This window comes from Delphinus delphis, chromosome 19 (genome assembly GCF_949987515.2).
Source record: "Delphinus delphis chromosome 19, mDelDel1.2, whole genome shotgun sequence".
Classification (NCBI taxonomy): domain Eukaryota; kingdom Metazoa; phylum Chordata; class Mammalia; order Artiodactyla; family Delphinidae; genus Delphinus; species Delphinus delphis.
The window spans coordinates 23,896,742-23,921,548 of NC_082701.1; the positions used below are offsets into that span (position 1 = coordinate 23,896,742).

At 40.4% G+C, this 24,807-nt stretch overlaps 1 protein-coding gene across 2 annotated transcripts in view; it reads right to left on the reverse strand.

The window, feature by feature from the left end:
* The window catches only part of ZNF652 (zinc finger protein 652), a 71,262-nt gene that overhangs the window by 32,152 nt on the left and 14,303 nt on the right, over positions 1 to 24,807 (reverse strand). The window contains exon 2 of one of the 2 annotated variants that reach the window (XM_059997068.1): positions 1,306 to 1,402. The exons of the other annotated variant lie outside the window; for it this stretch is intronic. The gene's annotated coding sequence lies outside the window, so the exon portion shown is untranslated. The remainder of the gene's footprint in view (positions 1 to 1,305; positions 1,403 to 24,807) is intronic. 2 annotated transcript variants of the gene reach the window in all.

The following is a 24,807-nucleotide window of genomic DNA, read 5'->3' on the forward strand; positions in this document are numbered from 1 at the left end:
TGCCCCCTCCCCTGTAGTTGGGTGGGGCTGTGTGACTATTTCCAGCCAGTACAGCTGAGTAGAACTGATACATGGAAGAGCAATATGAGACCCTCCAGACCTCTCTTCCCTCTGAGACAGGGACCAGCGATCCTTAAGGTGATGACTGCTCTGACTGCTATCAACCTGGGACACCAAGTAACAAAATGACCCACAGGATATGCATAAGGCTGTGGATCTTTAAATTTTTTTGTTTTTTATTTAATTTGAAGGAGAGCATATTTTCAAAGCCACTGAGATTTTTTTTTTTTTTTAAATACATCTTTACTGGAGTATAATTGCTTCACAATGCTGTTAGGTGTTAGTTTCTGTTGTACAACAAAGTGAATCAGCCATATGCATACATATATCCCTGTATCTCCTCCCTCTTGAGCCTCCCTCCCACCCTCCTTATCCCACCCCTCTAGGTGGTCGAAAAGCACTGAGCTGATCTCCCTGTGCTATGCTGCTGCTTCCCACTACAAAGCCACTGAGATCTTGTGTTGTTTACTACTGCAGCATAACCTGGCCTCTCCTAGCTGATACAGGTGGAATCCAGAAGTGTGGTGCTGCCTCACCAAAAAACCTAAAATATATGGTGAAGGCTTAGGAGCTGGGTAGAAGGAGGCAAGGAAAAAGTTATCAGAGGCTAAAAGGAGAGCAGCTCATATTGCACGGTGGTGACGAGAGTTAATATGCCATAAAAACTTATAGCTCTAGTGGGAAAATGGACTATTAAAAGAGTGTGTTGGTTACTCTTGGCTGTATTTGACAAATTATTATTTGAAAAGGATGAATTCAGAAAAGAATCAGTCAGTTTCCAATCCTAAAAAAAGGAGTCCAGAAGGTCAGTGATTTGTAGGGTTAGAAGAAGCAGGTGCTTAACACACAACTGAGAAGGTCTCTGAGCTACAAATGCCGATCAGAATTCAGTCTTGAGGCAAGGATCAAGCGAAAGTTTTGGCCTTCACAACCACTGATAAAACCTCCCAACTGATTAAGGTAGCGCTGAATAAAATAGCTTTTCTAAAAAGAGACTAAAGAGAGGTTCTCTCACCAAAGCAGTCTCTTAGTCTGTTTTGCTACAAAGCATGTTTCTTTGATGTGAACTAGTTCAAATGCTATTAGTAAACAGGGAAATGATGTCAATATAACACAGAAGTCATGTTGGTTTATACGAAATTTTCCTGTTCGAAGTGATCAGGAGAAAGCTTTCCCAAATTAAAAAGAAAGCTTTAGCAATATATGAAAACACTAAGAAAAATGCTAAGCATCCCACTTCTGTACCTTCCTTTAATGCAAGTTGTGGCTGGTTCAGCTGCTTCATGAACCACTGCACTTTCCACTTTATATCTGGTGAAGTTGAGGGTATATGTTTTTCCTCCTGTGTTTAAAAAAGAAAGAAAGTTTTTGATTGCTGAAGCATACACCATACCATAGATCAAATTTTTACTGTAATGAAATTAGTCCTATTATACGTAAATGTCTTCAACACCCCAAAATCTCAGAGGCGGAAACAAGCACCCAGGGGACTGAGTCTGTAAAGCTCCAACCAACTGATGCTGAGTGCACACGCCGCTGGAGATTTAATATGCTACTGTTTTTATTTTAATTAATTTTGCTTTTATTAGTGCACTGGTTACAGTGTTCCACAGCTTTTGAGTGGTCTGCCCAATCCTGTTTTTCCCATAAGCCCTGTTTATTTTAGTGTGCAATTTTGCAGAATTCAGGAAAGCATATACGGCATTATGGCAGAAATACCTGTATTCAAAATTAAGTCAAGGAAGAAGTATGAGACCAACAAGGCAGAGTTATGCAGCAAATCTATGAAGTATGGCTAGAAAAGACTGGTGGACGTGGCTAGGGCACATGGAGCTGACTGGAAACAAATAAGTAAAAATCCAACTAAGTTTTTGAGAGTTATACTGCCAAAACGACCACCAGCCTGGGCTTGAGAGCCTATGACTATTCAAGCCTTCTTAAAATGATCTTTGGGGTCCCAGGCATCTACGGCAGGAAGTGGACTAAGAAAGCTGTTCGTCCCCTTAAAGGGGTATATTCCTCATTGTCCATTTGGGATACAGCCAAGGAACATAATAGGAAAAAGAGGAGGAGGAGGTCCAATAAGATGGAGCTACGGGAGCAAAGAAAGAACAGACAAGTGAGCTAAGGAGCCAAGTCTGGGTCTCTTCGAGAACATTCCCCATCCCTGGAGGGGTCCTCTCAATGACTGCTCAGAGGAACTGCAGAATTTGCTGCAGTCCACTGACTGCTATATGTCTCCTGTTCTTCCCCCTTTCAAATGGGAGTGTTTCTTTTTATCATCCTGTCGCTAGTCACCACTGTATATTGTATGTGACGGCAGCCAATCATTTGCCAATTTCTTTCACAAATCTATGGATCAGAAAGAGCAACATCTGGGCCTGATGTAGAGACTATTATGTGCATCATCTCCTCACGAACAGACCACCAGTCATCACATCCTTGCATCACTCAGAGATCCTGGACTTCAAGCTTGATGCCATGATTTGATAGGACCTTGGGGTTCTCTACTTGGGGAGGAAGTGAGTGTATTTTGCCTGTGAGAGAGGGTAGATCGACTATCTGGTGACCAAAAGAACAGTGCTGTTTATTATATATTTTCAGCTGTCTCCCTGGTACCGGCAGTGTTGTGCTTCCTGGCCCTGCCTAGTTACATGGGACTACATGACTAGATCTGGCCATCATGTTGCGAAATAAGCAACGTGAATCACTTCTGAGCTAGTGAGAGACCCTCCAGACTTCGTTTCCCTCTTAGCACGGTGACCAATAGTGTACAAGAAGGTGGTGGTTCCATCAGCCTGGATCACTGAGTGACACGGGCAGAGCTCCCCTGCTCATCTATCATGGCCATGTAGTGAGAAACAAATCCTTCACTGTTTAAGCCACCTAGACTGGGAGGTGGTTTGTTGCTGCAGCATAACCTAGCTAATGCAGTTCTTTATGAATATGTATACGTATTACATATATCAATGGTCTCAGTCTTAAGCTAGACAGCAGAGACAGAATTGCTAGGTGAAAAGTTTAAAAATCAGACAGATGAAGGGATCAATTCACATGGGAATTCTCTACTTAACAAGTTTGAAAATAAGACTTTTCCTTATTTAAAAAATGACAATTAAAGTGCTGTATTCTATTTTTTTGGGGGGGAGGGGCGCGCCGCCCTGCGTGGCTTGTGGGATCTTAGTTTTCCGACCAGGGGCTGAACCCGGGCCCCGGCAGTGAGAGCGCTGAGTCCTAACCACTGGACCACTTGGAAATCTGCCCTTTTTTGCTTTATATGATTTTAAATGATGTACACATATATAGGATTACCATATGAACCTGCAGTGGAAGAGCTGAGTCTTAAGCACTGGACCACCAGGGAAGTCCCCCCATATGAACCTGAAAGTGACATCTCACCACTATTAAAATCAGGAAGGCTCATCGAAACACCAATAAATCACACTGTCACAACAGAAGACACAATCTAACTGTTCACTTTGAGACACATATGGGCATTCTGCCCACATTTTACTTTCTTCATTTGGTTTTGGCACCTTTTCCCTTGTCTGAGTTTTGGTAATAATCTTTCTTTAGTCTCTTTCCAGAAAACTTAAAATATCTCCTAAGGGCACAACAGAGTAACCTTTACAATACCAAAACCGCATTAGGGAAATTAGAACCTTCCATGTTCCATTATCCAACTCTTCATGCGTATCCTCAGTTCTAACTTACTTATTACAAATCATCTTAGTTTTTTAGAAGACTCTCTAAGTGAATGTATTGAGCTCTAAGAACCTGAAGGTAGACAGAAGAGGCAAATAAGAAATAACCCTCAGTGATATTTAAAGCTGTTTAAATGCATCTCTCTATGGTATTAAAACAACACAAGTTCATCTGTTCTTAAAGATAATTGTCTGAAGTGTCATAAAATAAATTCCAAAATGAAGTGGGTCATTCCTTAGTGTCTTGCTACAATTAGTGTACACAACTTGGGAGAAAACGTGGTGTGTATGTCAGGGGTTCACCAGCTGAGAAGCAGTCAGTCCTAGTACTGTAAAAGCTGGGCCAGCTACTGGGAAGAAAATACAGTTTTTTAAAAAAAGTTAGAACATATGACAGCATATATACAGATAGTAAAGTACAGCTTCCAGAATGTGCTTTTTTTCAATGCCATTTTTTCCCCACGTGGACCACAAAATAAGTTTACGCAGTCTTCAAGAGTGTTTATTAGGTTTAAAAGGAAAACAATTTTGTTCCCTGAGAAGTTTTAATAGTTCCTTTCAAAAAATTTAGTTTTTTTCTATTAAAATATGTACCTATGCATCCTCCTTGTATGTTAAAAAGACACTACTTTGGACGAGTCTTTGCAAGTTGAAAAGGCAGCCTGGTAAGGTATATCAGTCTGATACCTCTGCTTATTCCACTCCTTCAGAGCCATGGCCCCTGACCTCTTTCCAAAGCTCAAACCACCCATGTACTGCCAGACCCTGGTCCTGCTGAATGGAGAGGTTTCTAAAGCATACAACTACCTATGAGGATCAGGCCAGAACTAAAACCACCAAGAAATGGAAAGAATCAAGGAGGGAAAGATAAATGCCTATCAGCAAAGTTCTTTCAGAAAGAAAAAAAGATCCACTAGGAAGAACGGACAGGATGACACTTGGGTCTGTGACAGCAATGCACTGGTCTGATACTTTAGTCAAAGCTTTCCTGCTTTTGCTGAAGGCTACTCACTTTTTTCTCATTAGGAAACTATGTCAGTGATACATTTGTCAAATAACAACTAATCTCAAAGTCTTTGGATGGTCAGGTAATTATTTAACAACTACTGTGTGCTTACTATGAGTAAAAAAAAAAACCAAAAACTAGAAATCTGAAAGTTTGGAAGAGACACTGCATGCAGGTGGGAAAATCAGTAGAAGTTTTGTGAAGGATAGTACATTTCAGGAAAACTTCAAGGGCAGGCAGGTTTTAGACTGGCAGAAATGAAGGCAGAAAAGGTCACTTCTAGTAAAGTGAAATTCGAATGGGGTAATAGTGAGGTATATTCTTAAACAAGAGACCGTGTAAGCTGTTTAGTTTTGCTAGCATATAGGGCTTGAGGAAGGGAGAGGTGGCAAGATAGGTGAGTTATTTATTTTATTTTTAAAATAAATTTATTTATTTATTTATTTTTGGCTGTGTTGGGGATCTTCATTGCTGCGCACGGGCTTTCTCTAGTTGCGGCAAGCGGGGTCTACTCTTTGTTGTGGTGCGCGGGCTTCTCATTGTGGTGGTCTCTCCTATCGCGAAGCATAGGCTCTAGGCGCGCGGGCTTCAGTAGATGCAGCACGCGAGCTCAGCAGCTGTGGCTCACGGGCTCTAGAGCGCAGGCTCAGCAGTTGTGGCGCACGGGCTTAGTTGCTCCGTGGCATGTGGGATCTTCCCAGACCAGGGCTCGAACCTGTGTCCCCTGCATTGGCAGGTGGACTCCCAACCACTGAGCCACCAGGGAAGTCCCAATAGGTGAGTTACTGCCATATCGTGGCCAACCTTGAAGGCTGGACTGAAGAGTTTGTAGTTAATATGGATGACAAGATAGAGCATCAAAGGTTTTTAAGGAAGGAACGAATATAATTAGAGTTGTGTTTTAGGGGTCAAATTACATGACGGCAAACAATTGTAGACCTATATGTAAGTATATCTTTGAAACATATATATGATAAAACAGATATACAATTAAGCAAAATGGAATAAACTTAAAATAAGTAAAGAAATTGAAGTAGAAAAGGAGTAGGAAAATAATACCAGGAATTAGGATAAAAACAAAATAAAAGCACAAACGATTTTACACTAAATCCTATATTAGTACTGACTAAAATAAAATTTAAAATATCCAAATTGTAATTCTAAAAAGTTCTCTACAAGAATGCATTCCTTATGAAATAATTAATTTCCCCACCTAGTAATTAAACTGAGTTTAAGACTCATGTCCACACTAAAACCTTAATTTTGTTTTTTTGATAATACAGTAGGTTCTACTTTCAGTAGGCCTAAAATAAATGAAATCTCACCATGTCCTGTCTTTTCCTTAAAAACAATCTGTAAGAGCAGCCACAATGGAAAACAATATGGAGATTCCTCAAATAATTAAAAATAGAACTACCATTCGATCCAGCAATTCCACTCCTGGGTATATATCCAAAGAAAACTCCTATGTTCAACGTAGCATTATTTACAATAGCCAAGAAATGTAAGCAACCTAAGTGTCCATCAACAGTTGAATGGAGGGACTTCCCTGGCGGTCCACTGGTTAAGACTCTGCGCTTCCATGGCAGGGGGGCACAGGTCCAATCCCTTCTCAGGGAACTAAGATCCCGCATGCCATGCGGTGCGGCCAAAAAAAAAAAAGATGAATAGATAAAGAAGATACAGTGTGTATGCATACATATATATTTACACACACACACACACACACACACACACACACACACACGAATATTACTCAGCCGTGAAAAAGAATGAGATCTTGCCATTTGCGACAATATGGAGGGATCTAGAGGGTATTATGCTAAGTAAAATAAGTCAGATACTGTATGATTTCACTTATATGTGGAATCTAAAAAACAAAACAAGTAAGCAAACAACAAACCAGAAACAGAGCCACAGATACAGAGAACAAACAGGTGGTTACCAGAGGGGTGGGGAGCCGGAGGGGGGGGAGGGGGAGGAGAGAAATAAGTGAGGGAAATGAAGATCTTGTTATTTTATATTAAAAAAGCCATATTATTATGGTAAAGAATGTGTGACCATACAGGCTTAATGATGGGATCGATAATTAGGGTTCATTTTTTTTTTGGCTGTGTTGGGTCTTTGTTGTTGCGCGCGGTCTTTTCCTAGATGCGGGAGCGGGGACTACTCTTCTTTGTGGTGCGCGGGCTTCTCATTGTGGTGGCTTCTCTTGTTGCGGAGCATGGGCTCTAGGCGCGGCAGCTTCAGTAGCTGTGGCACGCAGGTCCTAAAGTGCAGGCTTCAGTAGTTGTGGCGCACGGGCTTAGCGGCTCTGAGGCATGTGGGATCTTCCCAGACTAGGGATCGAACCCACGTCCCCTGCATTGGTAGGCGGATCCTTAACCACTGCACCAACAGCAAAGTCCCGGGGTTCATTTTTAACCTAAATTTTGGTACTGTCAACCCTTAAATTTTACCAACCTATGCCTCAGTCTGCCAACCTGAAAAGCGGGAGCCAAGAAAACAAACTGCAAAACTGAAAAACTTGGTAAATTCTACCCTCTGATCTACGAAACACATACGGTAGTGGTGACAGTTATATGCATTTATATGATACTTTAAATTACATAAAGCACATTTATCATACATTTGTTAAACATTTATTAAATGCTTACTTTCTAAAGGTGCTCACAAAATCGACCTGGGATGCACTAGAAAAGCTACCAACACCAACATGTAAAAGTCAACTTTACAATAAACAAAACCTCAAATGACATATATCATTGGACCATATTTTAGATAAACATCATAAAGTGTTCTCAGATGCCTATATTTTATACAGTTGAAAAATATAACTAGTTTTAATGCAATCTCATCTAACAAAATTTAACGTCAAATAATTATTTTTAAGCAGTCCATTTAATCCGTTATCTGTAAGAAATGAAACTGAGAAATGCCTGTCACCTCCAACTTTGGACAAACCTTTTGTAAAAATAAAATTTCACTGCAGTTTTTCACATATGCATTTATTTATTATAAATTTACTTATTTTTGGCTGTGTTGGGTCTTCGTTGCTGTGCGCGGGCTTCCTCTAGTTGTGGAGAGCGGGTGTTACTCTTCTTCACGGTGCGCGGGCATCTCATTGCGGTGGCTTCTCTTGTTGCGGAGCAGGGGCTCTAGGTGCGTGGGATTCAGTAGTTGTGGCACACGGGCTTAGTTGCTCCGTGGCATGTGGGATCTTCCCAGACCAGGGATCAAACCCGTGTCCCCTGCATTGGCGGGGGATTCTTAACCACTGCGCCATCAGGGAAGCCCCACATATGCATTTAAATGGGACTGTCGTTGCGTTTCCTCAGTAGTATGCAAGTGAAGCTAGTAGAAGAGTACAAAGGAGAGGTACTTTTCCTAAGCACTATCGAATTACCTTCAAGCATCAACAGTCTCCACATTTCCTTACAAGATAATAAAAACTAATGTGCATTACTCATCACACAGTGGCTTAAGCAACCTTAACTTTCACCAATAACCCCTAGGGCCAAAGACGAAACCTAATACTAAGTAGGTTACACTGCAGGACCTGGATGATTACAACATATTTTTACAACATCTTTCCATTATTCAATTCAATTCACAAAAGTCATCTACAGACGGGAGAATGTAATTTAAACAAAGGAGTTATTTTTAAAAGAAGAGTAGAGTTTTGTATTACTTAGAAAGTCTCAGTCTAGCTTTAACCAAAGGTTGTTTTATGGAACGCAATTATCACATTTAATGCACTAGTCCATTTTCAAAATGGCTATCAATGTGAGTACCTTGATCATTAGTAGTTGATATCCTGCCTATTAGCTTTATTAAGAAAAATCAGAGACTTAAAAGGCCTTGTGAATCTTACTTTTCTTAAACTCCTTAAAAGTAACACTTTAAGTTAGAACTGAGACCTGTTTAGCAGGTTCAGATGTTCACACTGTGGCTACCTATAATGTAAGCCATTGCGAGAGGCCTATGTATACATCAAGTTGACTAGATCATTGTGAATTTGAATTGAAAACTCATTTAGAAAATGAAAAGAACTGAGAAATGCCCTCATTACACTCATATGTTATATTTTACAATGTGTGAACACCACCAGGAGATGTTGGAATTTAATTTATATATTTGACCTACCGAAAGACAAAGGATTGTTACCATTTTCTCATTAACAAAAAATGTTTGACACTTCAAAAATTAACATTTGGAAAAAAGTTTAACTGAACTAGTCTTAAACCAGGTATAAACAACTAATCTAAAACAAATTATTTGAAACCCTATGGGAAGGTTTAACCCAAACCATGACATACCCAAAACATGTCCAACGGAAAAAGATGAATTGCTAACATACAACTTGCCTTTTCCTTCCTAAGTCTGTATTTTCCTCTCCTTGGCTGTAATTCTTAAACTTTTAAGAATCTTTGGAAAACCACAAATCCTCTCTCCCCACAAAAATGAACACACAAACATTTACATGCAATTTCAAGGAGTCTGCCCATTTTGAGAAACCCATCCATGGATCCCCCTAAGGATCTCCAAACCCCCGTCTAAGAACTCCTGTCGTACAGCAGCTTTTACTTTTCTATATTTGTAATATACACTTAGATTAGGCTTGTAAATTAAAATTTCCTCTACCTCCTTTGCTCTTCTTTCCTACATCTTTTTCTCTGAATCTCTCCAGCATATCTATGGTCATAAAAGAATTAACAGTTGAATGAAAGAACTGTGTTGAGTAACATCATTAAATGTAGAATAAAAGATCTTAGTATAAACCCCAATATGCTAATTAACCAGATGTATAACCTCAGACAAGCCAATTAATCTCACTTGATCTCAGTGTGTTCCCCCGTAAAAGAAGAATAATAGTACCCACACCTATTTAATCTGATAACACAGGCAAAGTTCCCAGTACATAGGGGGCTTTCAGTGTTGGCTCCTTTCTCCTTCCTACTTGAGAGGATCATTCCTAAAGAAGTTATAGATTATGGATAGCAGAGCAGAGATTTATGTAATTTTAGAGTTTGTTGCATGCATTTTCCCACAGTGAACATGATGCAGGAGATGAAAGAAAAGAAAAGATGGGGAACGGAAAGTTTAAAAACTGAAGTAGGCTATAAGCAACCAAAGAAAGAATATAAACTGAACTTTATCAAAATAGAAACCTTTGGGGTGTCAAAGGTCACTATCAGAAAAGTAAAGAGATAACCCAGAGAATGGGAAAAAATATTTGCAAATCATAGGTCTGATAAGGGTCTAGTATCCACAATATACAAAGAACTCTTACAACTCAACAATAAAAAGATAACCCAATTTTTAAACGGGCAAAACACTTGAATAAACATTTCTCCAAAGAAGATATACAAATGGTCAATTTGTACAGGGAAAGATGTTTAATATCTTTAGTCATTAAAAAAATGCAAATCAAAACCACAATAAGATACCACTTCATACCTCCTACGGTGGCTATGATAAAAAACTGGAAAGAAGCAAGGGTTGGCTAGGATGTGGAGAAATTGGAAGCTTCATACATTACTGATGGGAATATAAACTGGTACAGTCACTTTTGAAAACAGTTTGACAGTTCCTCAAAATGTCAAACATAGAGTTACCACATGACCTGTCATTCCACTCCTAGGTATGTACTCAAGAGAACTGAAAATATACGTTCATACAAAAACTTGTATGTAAATGTTCATAGCAGCATTGTTCATAATAGCCCCAAAGTGGAAACAATCCAATTATACACCAACTGATGATGAATGCATACCTAAAACCTATATCCACACAATGGAATACTATCAGTCATAAAAAGGAATGAAGTACTGAGACGTTGTACAGCATGGATGAATCCTGAAAACATTATGCTAAGCAAAGAAGCCAGACACAAGAGACAACACATTGTATGATTGCATTTACATGAAATGGTCAGAATAAGCAAATCCATGAAGACAGAAAGTAAATTAGTGACTGAGAGGAGCTGGGGTTAGGGAGGAGCAGGGAGTGACTGCTATAATGGATTCCAGGTTTCCTTTTGGGGTACTGAAAATATTTTGGAAATAGATATTCGTGATGGTTGCACAGCTTTCTGAATACACTAAAAAACACTGACTTGTACACTTTAAAATGGTGAATTATATGGTATATAAATTATATCTCAATATAAATAAATAAATGAAATGAGATGAAATAGGCTATCTGGACACTAGTAGTCCAAAGATGGTCTGAAATAAAAGATCATCTGAAAATTAGGTATTTTATATAAAAATGACATTATTGATTTACTGGATAGGTCATAAGTGATGAACTGGGCTCTAACAGCAGTGACGCAATGAGATTGAGTGGAAAATTCAAAACCACCCACAGTGCTGAGCGTCACAGAATTTGGACTGGCTCTATTTGGGGCTTTTCCATACTGCTCTGGGCAGGTGACTTTACTTTTCGAACCCTCAGTTTTCTCAGCTACACACTTAAGGGATTCCCTCCCACCCGTGACACTTACTGTTTGTCCTGATTGTTTCTTTCCATTTTCTTGCCTAGCTCATCTGGTCACCTACTGCCACACAGTATTCCCAACCTTTTCAACATTAAGGGCTTTAATGTTGAGCCCTTTAATTAAGGGCTCGCCACTCTTCATACGCCCCTCCCATGTTCCCATGGAGCACTGTTTTTTTTGTTTTTTGTTTTTTTGCGGTACACCGGCCTCTCACTGTTGTGGCCTCTCCCGTTGCGGAGCACAGGCTCCGGACGCGCAGACTCAGCGGCCATGGCTCACGGGCCCAGCCACTCCGCGGCATGTGGGATCTTCCCGGACCGGGGCACGAACCCGTGTCCCCTGCATCGGCAGGCGGACTCTCAACCACTGCGCCACCAGGGAAGCCCTGGAGCACTGTTTTTAAAAGTTATGTCTCAGAGGGACTTCCCTAGTGGTCCAGTGGTTAACACTCCATACTTACAATGCAGGGGGTGCGGGTTTGATCCCTGGTCCGGGAACTAGGATCCCACATGCTGCGTGGCACAGCCAAAAAAAAAAAAAAAAAAAGTTGCGTCTAAGAAATTACATTTAGGTCATACTTTTTTATTTTTTGCTGACCAAATATAAAAAAGTAGCCTAACTTTTTGGTTAGACTCTCCAGCTTTTACCATAATTTCTATCTGACTTTCTGAATACTAAAATTAGTTTATTAATCTCAGGATTGGGGATGCCTGAGCTAAGGGAATATGCTATCTACAATCTTGAAGTAAGTATGACACTAAATGGGACTGGCCCATAGCCTTAACCATGGTATAGGTAACTTTTTCCAAAAACAACACTAGGTCTACCACACTTTCTCAGAGTAGAGAGAGGTATGACCCCGTATAACACCATTCCTTGATGATTCTATTCCATCCTCTGCCTTGATCAGAAGGCGTTTAAGGCAACATGCCAAATGGGATGTAGAAGCAACCTATGAAGCCTCAGATAACGTGCCATATCCACTGCTTCCTTACTGTTAATAGTCCTTTCTTTTTGAAACATAAGTTGTAGGCTGAGTAAAACAAAGCCAGGTAGCAATGCCACAACTGTGTCAAAATTAAAGGCAAAAGTGCCCAATCACTCTGTAGGTGGTATAGAGCACACCTCTACCCAACAGAGGTGTTCTATGCTGGATGGTGGCAAACGGAGCCAATGGATCCTCCCTCCCTTTTGGGAAGTACAGCTGAACATAGAGAAGAGGTTGATACTGGGGTCTGGGTTGTAACCCTAACCACGCTGAGTTATGGTTAATGAATCCTCACGAGATATCCAGTGTGTCACAGTCTTGGAAGTGATAGGACTCTTTACTAAAATTGCTACTTCTCAAACATAGGGTCTATTTGTGAATGCCCAGATCTCCTTTTTTCCTCTAAAGAGAGATACAGCTTTTAACTTTTGTTTTTCTGATTATAAAGGCAAAGTTTATAGGTCAAACGGGTTTATGCACTGTGTTTTCTGTCCAATTACCACACTCCACTCTTCATTCACAAGCCTTAACTATCATCTACACGCAAAGTACCAAGAGTCTAATATAAGAAGATATTTATTTATTTATTCCTTCAAATAATTATTGTATTGACCCCAACCTTCACAAGCTTAAATTTGTTTGGGGAGCAAGAACTATACACAAAAAATAAGTCACAACTGGGTCTTCCCTGGTGGCTCAGTGGTTAAGAATCCACCTGCCAATGCAGGGGACAGGGGTTTGAGCCCTGGTCTGGGAATATCCCACATGCCACGGAGCAACTAAGCCTGTGCGCCACAACTACTGAGCCTGCGCTCTAGAGCCCACGCACCACAACTACTATAGCCCGTGCGCCTACAGCCTGTGCTCCGCAACTAGGGAAGCTACCGCAATGAGAAGCACGCGCACTGCAACGAAGAGTAGCCCCTGCTCACTGCGACTAGAGAAAGCCTGCGCGCAGCAACGAAGACCCAATGCAGCCAAAAAAAAAAAAAAATTATAAATAAATTTATTTAAAAAGTCACAACTGCCAAATAAAACAAATGGTATTTTTAAAAAAGGTGCCACATAACTATTTAAAAGGGCAAGAAAGATGTAGAATGGACAGGCTATGGAAAGCCTTGTGAAGAGCATGAGATCTGAGCTAGGTCCTGAATGATGGAGGGATCTGAAGAAGCAGACAGGAAATGAGAAGACAGGATGAGGAGAGTAAGGCTGTTACCATGAAGAAGCACAGTATACTTAGGCCCAGTCAAAGGGACTTTACCAGGGGTTAGCTGGTGATAAGGTTATAAACGTAGTCAATGTAGGGACAGAAAATGGAAGGGTTTGACTGTAGAGCTGAGAGATGTGGGCATCACGAACAGTGGCAGAGAGAGTCAAAAAAAAAAAAAAGGGGGAAATCAACAGAGCCTTCTCATTAGATGTGAAGGATAAAGAAAGATATCAAAGATGATTTAGACAACTTGAATTTCCATACCCATATCTAACAGGAAAATACAGGTGGGAGAGCACATCTTTTTTATTACTGTTAAGACAGTCAGCCTCAATCCAGAGATCTAGTTCTATCTTTTGCAGAGTGACTAGACAAGTTTTTTGCTAAATATTCCTAACATTCCTTTGCAATGACAACCACTACCAAAAAAATTAAGTCCAAACCTCCTTCAAGATTAGACCCCATGCGCCACAACTATTGAAGCCTGCGTGCCCTAGAGCTCGTGCTCCACAAGAAGAGAAGCCACAATGAGAAGCAACGAAGAGTAGCACCGCAACGAAGAGTAGCCCCCACTCGCCACAACCAGAGAAAGCCTGCGTGCAGCAACGAAGACCCAACGCAGCCAAAAAAAAAAAAAAAAAAGATTAGACCCCTCACTTTACCTTTCTAACCTCATTTCCCTCCACATCCCTCCACAAACTCTATTAAGGTCTGTCTACTCAACGTTCCCTGAGCATGCCATACGACTTCTCATGCCAGTCACTTGTGTATCCTGCCCCATCAGCCAAGAATGCCCTTATTTCTCTCCCTATCAACTGAATCTCACTAATCTCTCAATATTCAGTTCAAACACCACTAACTCTTTCTAAAAATCCCCAGCCCCTATCACTTTTCCTGTGTGTATTTCTACTCTACTACTCCTGGCTTTATTATACTTATTTCATCCCGTATTGTATAAAATTTGTTTATATGACCACATTCCCATTGCCAGCGATTGATTTAGAGGCAGGTCCATGATTAAGTTTTGGACAGAGAGATTTAAGGGAAATCATGGAAGGCTTCTGAGAAAGATTTCCAAACTCTTAAAAAAGCATAAGAAAGCACTAACCACCACCCTCTGCTGGATGTCATCTTGTCTGGATATGATGCCTGGAACTGTGGTACCCAACTTGCATCCATGATGAGAACTGGCTAAAGGACAAAGCAGACAAGTCCAAGATGGCAGAGCAGAAAGGTGGAAAGGATGTGGGTCCTTGATGATGTCACTGAACCACAGATTTAAGCCAATCCTAGACTGAGGCATCTTGTCACTTGTTATGATCAATTTTCCTTATTTCCAAATTATTTTGAATTGGATTTTCTATCATTTGAAGCCCAAGGCATCCTAATTTATAGAGTCATGTTTGAGATGCAAATTAGACATCTATGCAGAGACATCAAGTAGTCAATTGGATAGAAGATCAGGGGAGGAGTCAGGACTGGACCCATATATTTGGGAGACAGCAGCATACAGAAAGAATTTACATTTCAGGGCTGGGAAGACAGGACAGATAGAGACAAGAAAGCTTTAGGGCACCCTATGGGCAGAGGAGAAAAAGCCAACAAGGAAGAGAGAAGAAATTAACACTGAGGTAAAATGAAAACACTAAACTGCAATACGCAGAAGCCAAGAGATTCAGCTTCAAGAAAGAGCTGTTCAGCTGCATCAAATGCTGCTAAAACACTGAGTAAGAGAAGAATGACCACTGAATGTAGTGGCTGGGTAATTCCTTAACATAAAGGCCACCTTGGCCTTCCACAGCCTCCTTCCCCCTGGAGACACAGCCGTCTTGAGTTAATTAGTATAATGGTTAAGGGCTCAGACTTGGGCTGAGTCCTGGAGCTACCACTCCTAGCTGTGGGGCCTGCCCTGTGAGGAGGAGGGAATGGCAGCTGAGGAATGGCAGCCGGAACTGGACTCCAAATAGACAAAAAGTTTGCATTCGGTTTTTAAAGGTGGGAGAGACTTAAGCGTGTTTAAACGCTGATGGGAAGGAACACCTTTTACCACAAGGAACCCATTACAAGAAAACATTTTGGAATTTATTAGAGTAGGTTAGTTTATTAAGCTTTAAAAAATTATATACAGGGCTTCCCTGGCGGCGCGGTGGTTGAGAGTCCGCCTGCCGATGCAGGGGACACGGGTTCGTGCCCCGGTCCGGGAAGATCCCACATGCCGCGGAGCGGCTGGGCCCGTGAGCCATGGCCGCTGAGCCTGCGCGTCCGGAGCCTGTGCTCTGCAACGGGAGAGGCCACAACAGTGAGAGGCCCGCGTACAGAAAAAAAAAAAAAAAAAAAATACAGATGAAAAAGTATAATAAAGCCACAAGCTTAATCTCTACCTCATTTCAGAACCTATCAACCAAAAGAAAAAAGATTATCTATCACAATAAGTAGTAATAGTAAATAGTTAATAAAAAGTGCCTAATCTTCTCTTGGTTATACTAAAGATGATTCCAATATTAAAACACAAAGTACTAAATCATAAAAGCTCAGATATTTTTAAAGCTAAGGAAATCTATAACATAGCTACCTAAAACTGTTTGGAATACCCTCCTAAACACTTTGTCTTTTATATATATATATATTTATACAGCAGGTTCTTATTAGTCATCAGTTTTATACACATCAGTGTATACATGTCAATCTCGGTCTCCCAATTCATCACATCACCCTCCCCACCACCACTTTCCCCCCTTGGTGTCCATACGTTTGTCCTCTACATCTGTGTCTCTATTTCTGCCCTGCAAACCAGTTCACCTCTACCATTTTTCTAGGTTCCACATATATGCGTTAATATATGATATTTGTTTTTCTCTTTCTGACTTACTTCACTCTGTATGAGTCTCTAGATCCATCCACATCTCTACAAATGACCCAATTTCATTCCTTTTTATGGCTGAGTAATATCCCATTGTATATATGTACCACATCTTCTTTAACCATTTGTCTGTCGATGGGCATTTAGGTTGCTTCCATGACCTGGATATTGTAAATAGTGCTGCAATGAACACTGGGGTGCATGTGTCTTTTTGAATTATGGTTTTCTCTGGGTATATGCCCAGTAGTGGGATTCCTGGATCATATGTTAATTCTATTTTTAGTTTTTTAAGGAACCTCCATACTGCTCTCCATAGTGGCTGTATCAATTTACATTCCCACCAACAGTGCAAGAGGAAAGGTTCCCTTTTCTCCACACCCTCTCCAGCATTTGTTGTTTGTAGATTTTCTGATGATGCCCATTCTAACTGGTGTGAGGTGATACGTCATTGTATCAGTCTTTAATACATTCTCAAATCTGAAGTATTTTTTCCCTTTGGTCTTATTGAAGAAATACGCTGTCCGGAGATAAGACTTCTATAAGCTTGTGTACACAGCCACATAAGAAAATATTAAAACATTTTAATGTTCACTTCAGGAAATTCTAAAATTTAAAACCACTCCAAACTAAAATATGACCACTTCAAAGAAAAGGGGATAATTTCAAAGTTAAGACAAAAACAGCTTTTGATACAAACCACTGCATGTTGCAGAAGCAGTAACCTAGTTTCACTTTGAGTGTAGTGTTTGTTGCCCTCAAGGGATCTGCAACTTTCGAGCAAGATTTTTTCATTAAATGCCATATAACAGGTAAAGCAGAGGAGGAAAAAAAGTCAGTACATCTTCATGCTACAACACATCTCAACTGTTCAGTTTAAGGGAAGAAAAGCACAGTACTTACGAACACATACATATACAAACACGCACACATATACACGTATCACATTGATAAGCTTCTGTTAGCTATTGGTGACATAAAACTAAAATGTTAACTCAAGGCTAACCTATAGAACATGTGGCAAGTTAACAATCTGCTTGTGAGGCGCGAAGATCCCCAGCATCACACAAAATTCCGCTTGACTATTTGCTCCCTGGGTCAATAATTGGTCAGTAATAACCTGAGCAGAGAAAGCTGGTGGAAGATGTTCAAATAGACAAAAGTTTTTCCACATAGAATTCTTAGTTACTTTTTCCCAAAACATGGTTCTCTATATTGAGCTGTGAATACTATGCATGTTTCAGAAAGACAAAAATCCCAAACACCCACATTTCTGAGTGAACAACCTGTTCCAAGACACTATCTCCCTATAAGCCCCAGAGAAGTTACTTGGAGGGTATAAAATAAATTAATTAGTAACAATACACACTTTAGACATTTATATTTTAACTGCACTGGAATGTCTAAAAAATGAGCCTATGAACAGCAAAGGCACTGAGCCCAAGAGGAAGTGAACAGACTCCTGGCTTGCAGACAAATGAGTGGGTGGAGGAAATATTTATGTGGGGAGGATGATTTTTACACGATGCTTTTCTTAATCTAAAGAAAACCACAGCTCTTCGCAATATAGGTGCTATAAATAGATGTAATCAGTCAAAAACCTGAATAAATACTTGTTTGCCTACTTGTTTTGTTTTCAAATAACTTTTGTCACAACCCAAATCCAATGCGTGATCAAGATAATCAAGCCAACGTGACCAAGCAGGTTGCCCAGTTAAAGGCCTGGGGACACAGGACCAAGACGAATTCCCCTGCACCTGTTTATGCTGAAGAAAATATTTTAATTAGTAATGTGGGTTTTTCTTGTAATATCTTTAAATATACTTCCCTCACCAAAATCAAAGAGTTTTCACACTGGTTCACATCAATGTAAAATTTCTACCAACTACTTTTGGCAACACCTTTAAGAAATGTGGCTAGGGCAATCAGAGTTCTGATCACAGAACCATTGTTCTAGTAACTGCTCCCTCCTTCCCCAGCTCCTCCCCCCCAAAACCCCACAACTATCTATGATCACAAAGTCCCTGTCAAGTAAGTATTAGTCTCTTTCATAAATAGAGGAAATTAAGGCCTGCTGACTAAAAGGTGAGAGGGGCTCTGAGAGAGTAAGAACTAGTTGAGTATATAGCTGCTATGCTCTTTTCTCCCTTAAAATAAAACCCAATCGGAGGACAGATGACTTTTTTTGGAAGTGGAGGTGAGGGTTGCTGGTAAAGAGGTAATGTAATCTAGGTTTTCTAATATTTTTACAATGGACATGTATTCCTTTTTTTTTTTTTTAAAATAAATTTACTTATTTATTTATTTATTTTTGGCTGCGTTGAGTCTTCGTTGCTGTGCACAGGCTTTCTCTAGTTGCGGGAAGAGGAGGCTATTCTTTTGTTGTGGTGCGCGGGCTTCTCATTGTGGTGGCTGCTCTTGTTGTGGAGCGTGGGCTCTAGGGGGGCGGGGTTCAGTAGTTGTGGTGCACGGGGTAGTTCACTGCTCCATGGCATGTGGGATCTTGCCGGACCAGGGCTCGAACCCGTGTCCCCTGAATTGGCAGGCTGATTCTTACCCACTGTGCCACCAGGGAAGTCCCTATTATTTCTATAATAAACCAAACAACTGATCCTAAACTTAAAAACTAAATGAATTCATCAAACCAATTCAGATTCAACATAAAAGATCATTTAGATGCGAGTGTTGATGAAAGTGCAAACGTAAGTTAACTAAACATAAAAAGCACTTACATCTACACCAAGCCTCAAAATACCAGCAGACTTTCAGTAACACTCAACAAACATTTATTGAGTACCTACCATGTATGAGGTGCCACAGACATAACTACGGACATGATACATATGACCCCGGGTTCAGAAGCTTACAATATCGCCAATTAGACAGGGTGGCCCTATATCCTATTTTAATGAGCAAAGTCCTGGTTTATACCTGTTTCTCCCAGAAAAGAGGGGACATATGACCAAGACTCCCTTCTCTCCCAGGGAAGCCCAGATTAATCGTTAATAATGCCCCTCTCACATATCTCTCCCAGTCTGGAGAATAAATGGTTACCATTTATGCAAAAAACAAATATACTACTGTTCCTATATGGCAATAGGTTTGTAAAATGTGTATCATTTCCAGATTTTATCTCTTTAAATTCATTTTATTCATTTTTATTACACATTAGATTTTCTTAAATTATACAAAGTAACTTATTTTAGACCTTCGTCTCATTCTGATATATACCTGTCATACAATAAAATCAAAGATTTGCTTTAATCAAATAAGAGAAAATCAAAATCTGATTTTACCACATCAAAATGTATACAGAGGGACTTCCCTGGTGGCGCAGTGGTTAAGAATCTGCCTGCCAATGCAGGGGACACAGGTTTGAGCCCTGGTCCGGGAAGATCCCAAATGCCGTGGAGCAGCTAAGCCCGTGAGCCACAACTACTGAGCCTGTGCTCTAGAGCCCACGAGCCACAGCTACTGAAGCCTGTGCACCTAGAGCCCGTGCTCTGCAACAAGAGAAGCCACCGCAATGAGAAGCCCGCGCACAGCAACAAAGACCCAGTACAGCCAAAAATAAATAAATTTATTTTAAAAACATGTATACAGAGTAAATAAATCAAATGAATAAAAAAGAAACTTTAAAGACTATAAGCCCCTTGAGGAGAGATAGTTCTTTTAAAAATACTACTTCAACATTCTAGCCTGTGTCTAGATCAGTACTGAGAACATAATGAGGTCCAGATTGAGGCCTGTGCTCTAGAGCCTGTGAGTCACAACTACTGAGCCCATGTACCACAACTACCGAAGCCTGTGCGCCTAGAGCCCGTGCTCCACAACAAGAGAAACCGCTGCAATGAGAAGCCCGCGCACTGCAACGAAGAGTAGCCCCCAATCGCCACAACTAGAGAAAGCCTCTATTGTAGCAACGAAGACCCAACTCAGGCAAAAATAAATAAATAAAAATAAATCTATAAAAAAAAATTAAAAAAAAAAAGACTCAGGAGGGACTTCTCTGTGGCGCAGTGGTTAAGAATCCGCCTGCCAATGCAGGGGACACGGGATTGAGCCCTGGTCCGGGAAGATCCCACATGCCCCAGAGCAACTAAGCCTGTGCGCCACAACTACTGAGCCTGTGCTCTAGAGCCTGCGAGCCACAATTACTGAGCCCACGTGCCACAACTACTGAAGCCCGCATGCCCAGAGCCTATGCTCCGCAACAAGAGAAGCCACCACAATAAGCCCGTGCACTGCAATGAAGAGTAGTCCCCACTCACCGCAACTAGACAAAGCCTGCACGCAGCAACGAAGACCCAACGCGGCCAAAAATAATAAATAAATAAATAAATAAATTTATATATTAAAAAAAAGACTCAGGAGCCAGCCTGATAAGCTCCTAATGGACAAAAACAGGACAACTGAGTATCAACAAGGATGAATAACAGTAATGCACTGCAACACTTCAAATATGCTTAAATCCATTGGTCACCTTTAGAGGATGCTAAGAGAACCAACTCATTCTTCTGAAAACTGGTAAGTGAAGGGCAAGAATCAAGCATTTAGTCTGCCATTCCTATGAGATCTGTACCTCAAGGAAACTAAGTATTTGTTGAGGGGAAAGTTTTTTGGTTTTTTTTTTTTTTTTTGCGGTACGCGGGCCTCTCACTGTTGTGGCCTCTCCCGTTGCGGAGCACAGGCTCTGGACGCGCAGACTCAGCGGCCATGGCTCACGGTCCCAGGCGCTCCGCAGCATGTGGGATCTTCCCGGACCGGGGCACGAACCCGTGTCCCCTGCATCGGCAGGCGGACTCTCAACCACTGCGCCACCAGGGAAGCCCGAGGGGAAATTTCTTTTTATAGAAGCATTCCAGCTAATAATTGAAGAAGAAGTTATAGTGTTTGGTATTATTTTGCAACCCATGATGAATTAATAGATATAGGCAAAGATCATCAGTGGCTGGTAACAGTACCGAAGAAGAAACAACCAGCACTGTACGTCTCCTGGTAGAATTACACACCACCAGCTATTAGTCTTGCCCCGCACCCACAAGAAAAATTGAACCTTAATCTGATCAAGCCTGTAGATCTAAAAGCCAATTTACAGGAAGGCACCGAGGAACATGTTAACCGATATCACGTGGGTACAAGCAGCACAATCCAGACTATGGGAGACTATACAACAAATGATAGGGATTCTTCAACAAAAATTCCAAGGAAAAAGAGAAAGAAAGGAAGGAGAACTTATAAAGAGACTTAACAGACATATTAGCCAATCACTTCTTTTGAACTTAATTCAACATTCTAGCCTGTGTCTAAATGTTGAAAACACTAACTGAAAAAACAATTATGAGTCATTTGGGAAGTACAGACACTGACTGAACACTTAATGATGGTCAGGAAGTCTTTTAGTATAATCACAGTATTAAGTTGTCTTTTTTTTTTTTCACACACACACACTGTATTTTATTTTTACAGGAGATAAACTGACACCAAGCATTGTAAATGGATGACCACAACAAAAGCAACAATGATTGCAATTACCAGACACGAAACACTCTCATACTACGTCATAATATTGACATTCAGTCCAGTAATCCTCCACCGTAACAGCTCCTTTACTTTGCAGTGAAAATTGATGTGTATATTTTTTGCCTCTGAGTCGTTGTGGGATTTTTTTTTTATTCAAACAGAAAGTCACAAAAATTATAATCATCCTCATCAGTTCACTCAGTCCCACGTAATTAATTTTTTTCATTTTGATCTTTTGTTAGCACTTTTATGAAATCATCAGTTTTCCATTAGAGTTCTGAAAATGCTTATTCATTCAGTTCAGCAGTACAGTCAGTTACCAGAAACCTGTACTTGTCAGAGTCTTTTCCATGAATTCCTTGAAGATGAAACCCTTTTATAGGAACATTTTTGCAAAAGCATCAGAGTACACCCAAAACTGTCTGTAAATGACAAAAGACTTAAAAAAACACTGAACACTTAATGATGGTCAGGAAGTCTTTTAGTATAATCATGGTATTGTCTTTTTTTTTTTTTTTTTTTTTTTGCGGTACACGGGCCTCTCACTATCGTGGCCTCTCCCGTCGCGGAGCACAGGCTCCGGAAGGGCAGGCTCAGCGGCCACGGCTCACGGGCCTAGCCGCTCCGCGGCATGTGGGATTTTCCCGGACCGGGGCATGAACCCATTCCCCTGCATCGGCAGGCGGACTCTCAACCACTGCGCCACCAGGGAAGCCCTGTCTTTTTTTTAAAAAAGAATTTTTGTATATAAAAATAATATGATATGACATTTAGAATTGCTTCAAAGTAATTGGAGGGAGGGAATTATAGTGAGGGTGGATATATATGAAACAAGATTAGCCATGTACAATAATTGTTGAAGCTGGGATATGGGTATATTTCGGCTCATTATATTTTCCCTGTTTTTATATTTGAGAATTTCTATAATATAAAAAGGGTTTTGAAAGACCAAAAATAATATCATTATTTAGAAACATACAGGACACTGTTAACCTGACAACAATGGAGAAAATATATTTTATGACAAGTACAATTAACTCTAAATTAATCTTTGACTAAGGAATTACAGAAGTAAAATATAGTGTGAAAATCCCTCTGTATTATGACTACATTTAATATTCTTTTATACAACTTAAATTTTATATCTCTAAAAACTATAATGTAAGCAGTATGGTATTTTTTTTTTTTTTGCGGGAGAAAAAATATTTATTATTAAATAGAAATAAACCCAGCTATACATTATGGTAAGTGTAGAGTACTTTGTGTGTACTTTTTTTTTAAATTTAATTTTATTTACTTTTTTAAACAACAGGTTCTTATTAGTTATCCATTTTATACATAGTAGTGTATATATGTCAATCCCAATTGCCCAATTCATCCCACCACCACCCTCACTCCACACCAGTTTCCCCCCTTGGTGTCCATACGTTTGTTCTCTACATCTGTGTCTCAATTTCTGCCCTGCAAACCGGTTCATCTGTACCATTGTTCCAGGTTCCACATATATGCATTAATATACGATATTTGTTTTTCTCTTTCTGACTACTTCACTCTGTATGACAGTCCCTAGATCCATCCACGCCTCTACAAATGACTCAACTTTGTTCCTTTTTATGGCTGAGTAATATTGCATTGTATATATGTACCACATCTTCTTTATCTGTTCGTCTGTCAATGGGCATTTAGGTTGCTTCCATGTCCTGGCTATTGTAAATAGTGCTGCAATGAACACTGGGGTACATGTGTCTTTTTTTTTTTTTTTTTTTTTTTTTTTTTGCGGTACGCAGGCCTCTCACTGTTGTGGCCTCTCCCGTTGCGGAGCACAGGCTCCGGATGCGCAGGCTCAGCAGCCATGGCTCATGGGCGCAGCTGCTCCGCGGCATGTGGGATCTTCCCGGACTGGGGCACGAATCTGTGTCCCCTGCATCGGCAGGCAGCCTCTCAACCACTGCGCCACCAGGGAAGCCCCATGTGTCTTTTTGAATTATGGTTTTCTCTGGGTATATGCCCAGTAGTGGGATGGCTGGGTCATATGGTAATTCTATTTTTAGTTTTTTAAGGAACCCCCATACTGTTCTCCATAATGGCTGTATCAATTTACATTCCCACCAACAGTGCAAGAGGAAAGGTTCCCTTTTCTCCACACCCTCTCCAGCATTTGTTGTTTGTAGATTTTCTGATGATGCCCATTCTAACTGGTGTGAGGTGATACCTCATTGTAGTTTTGATTTGCATTTCTCTAATAATTAGTGATGTTGAGCAGCTTTTCATGTGCTTCTTGGCCATCTGTATTCTTCTATGGAGAAATGTCTATTTAGGTCTTCTGCCCATTTTTGGATTGGGTTGTTTGTTTTTTTAATATTGAGCCGCATGAGCTGTTTATATATTTTGGAGATTAATCCTTTGTCCGCTGACTCGTTTGCAAATATTTTTTCCCATTCTGAGGATTGTCTTTTCATCTTGTTTGTAGTCTCCTTTGCTTTGCAAAAGCCTTGAAGTTTCATTAGGTCCCATTTGTTCATTTTTGTTTTTATTTCCATTACTCTAGGTGGATCAAAAAAGATCTTGCTGTGATTTATGTCAAAGAGTGTTCTTCCTATGTTTTCCTCTAAGAGTTTTACAGTGTTTGGTGTTACATTTAGGTCTCTAATCCATTTTTTTTTTTTTTTTTTTAGCCGCTCTGCGGCACGTGGGATCCTCCCGGACTGGGGCGCGAACCCGTGTCCCCCGCATCGGCAGGCGGACTCTCAATCACTGCGCCACCAGGGAAGCCCCTCTAATCCATTTTGAGTTTATTTTTGTGTATGGTATTAGGGACTGTTCTAATTTCATTCTTTTACATGTAGCTGTCCAGTTTTCCCAGCACCACTTACTGAAGAGACTGTCTTTTCTCCAGTGTATATCCTTGCCTACTTTGTCATAGATTAGTTGACCATAGGTGCGTGGGTTTATCT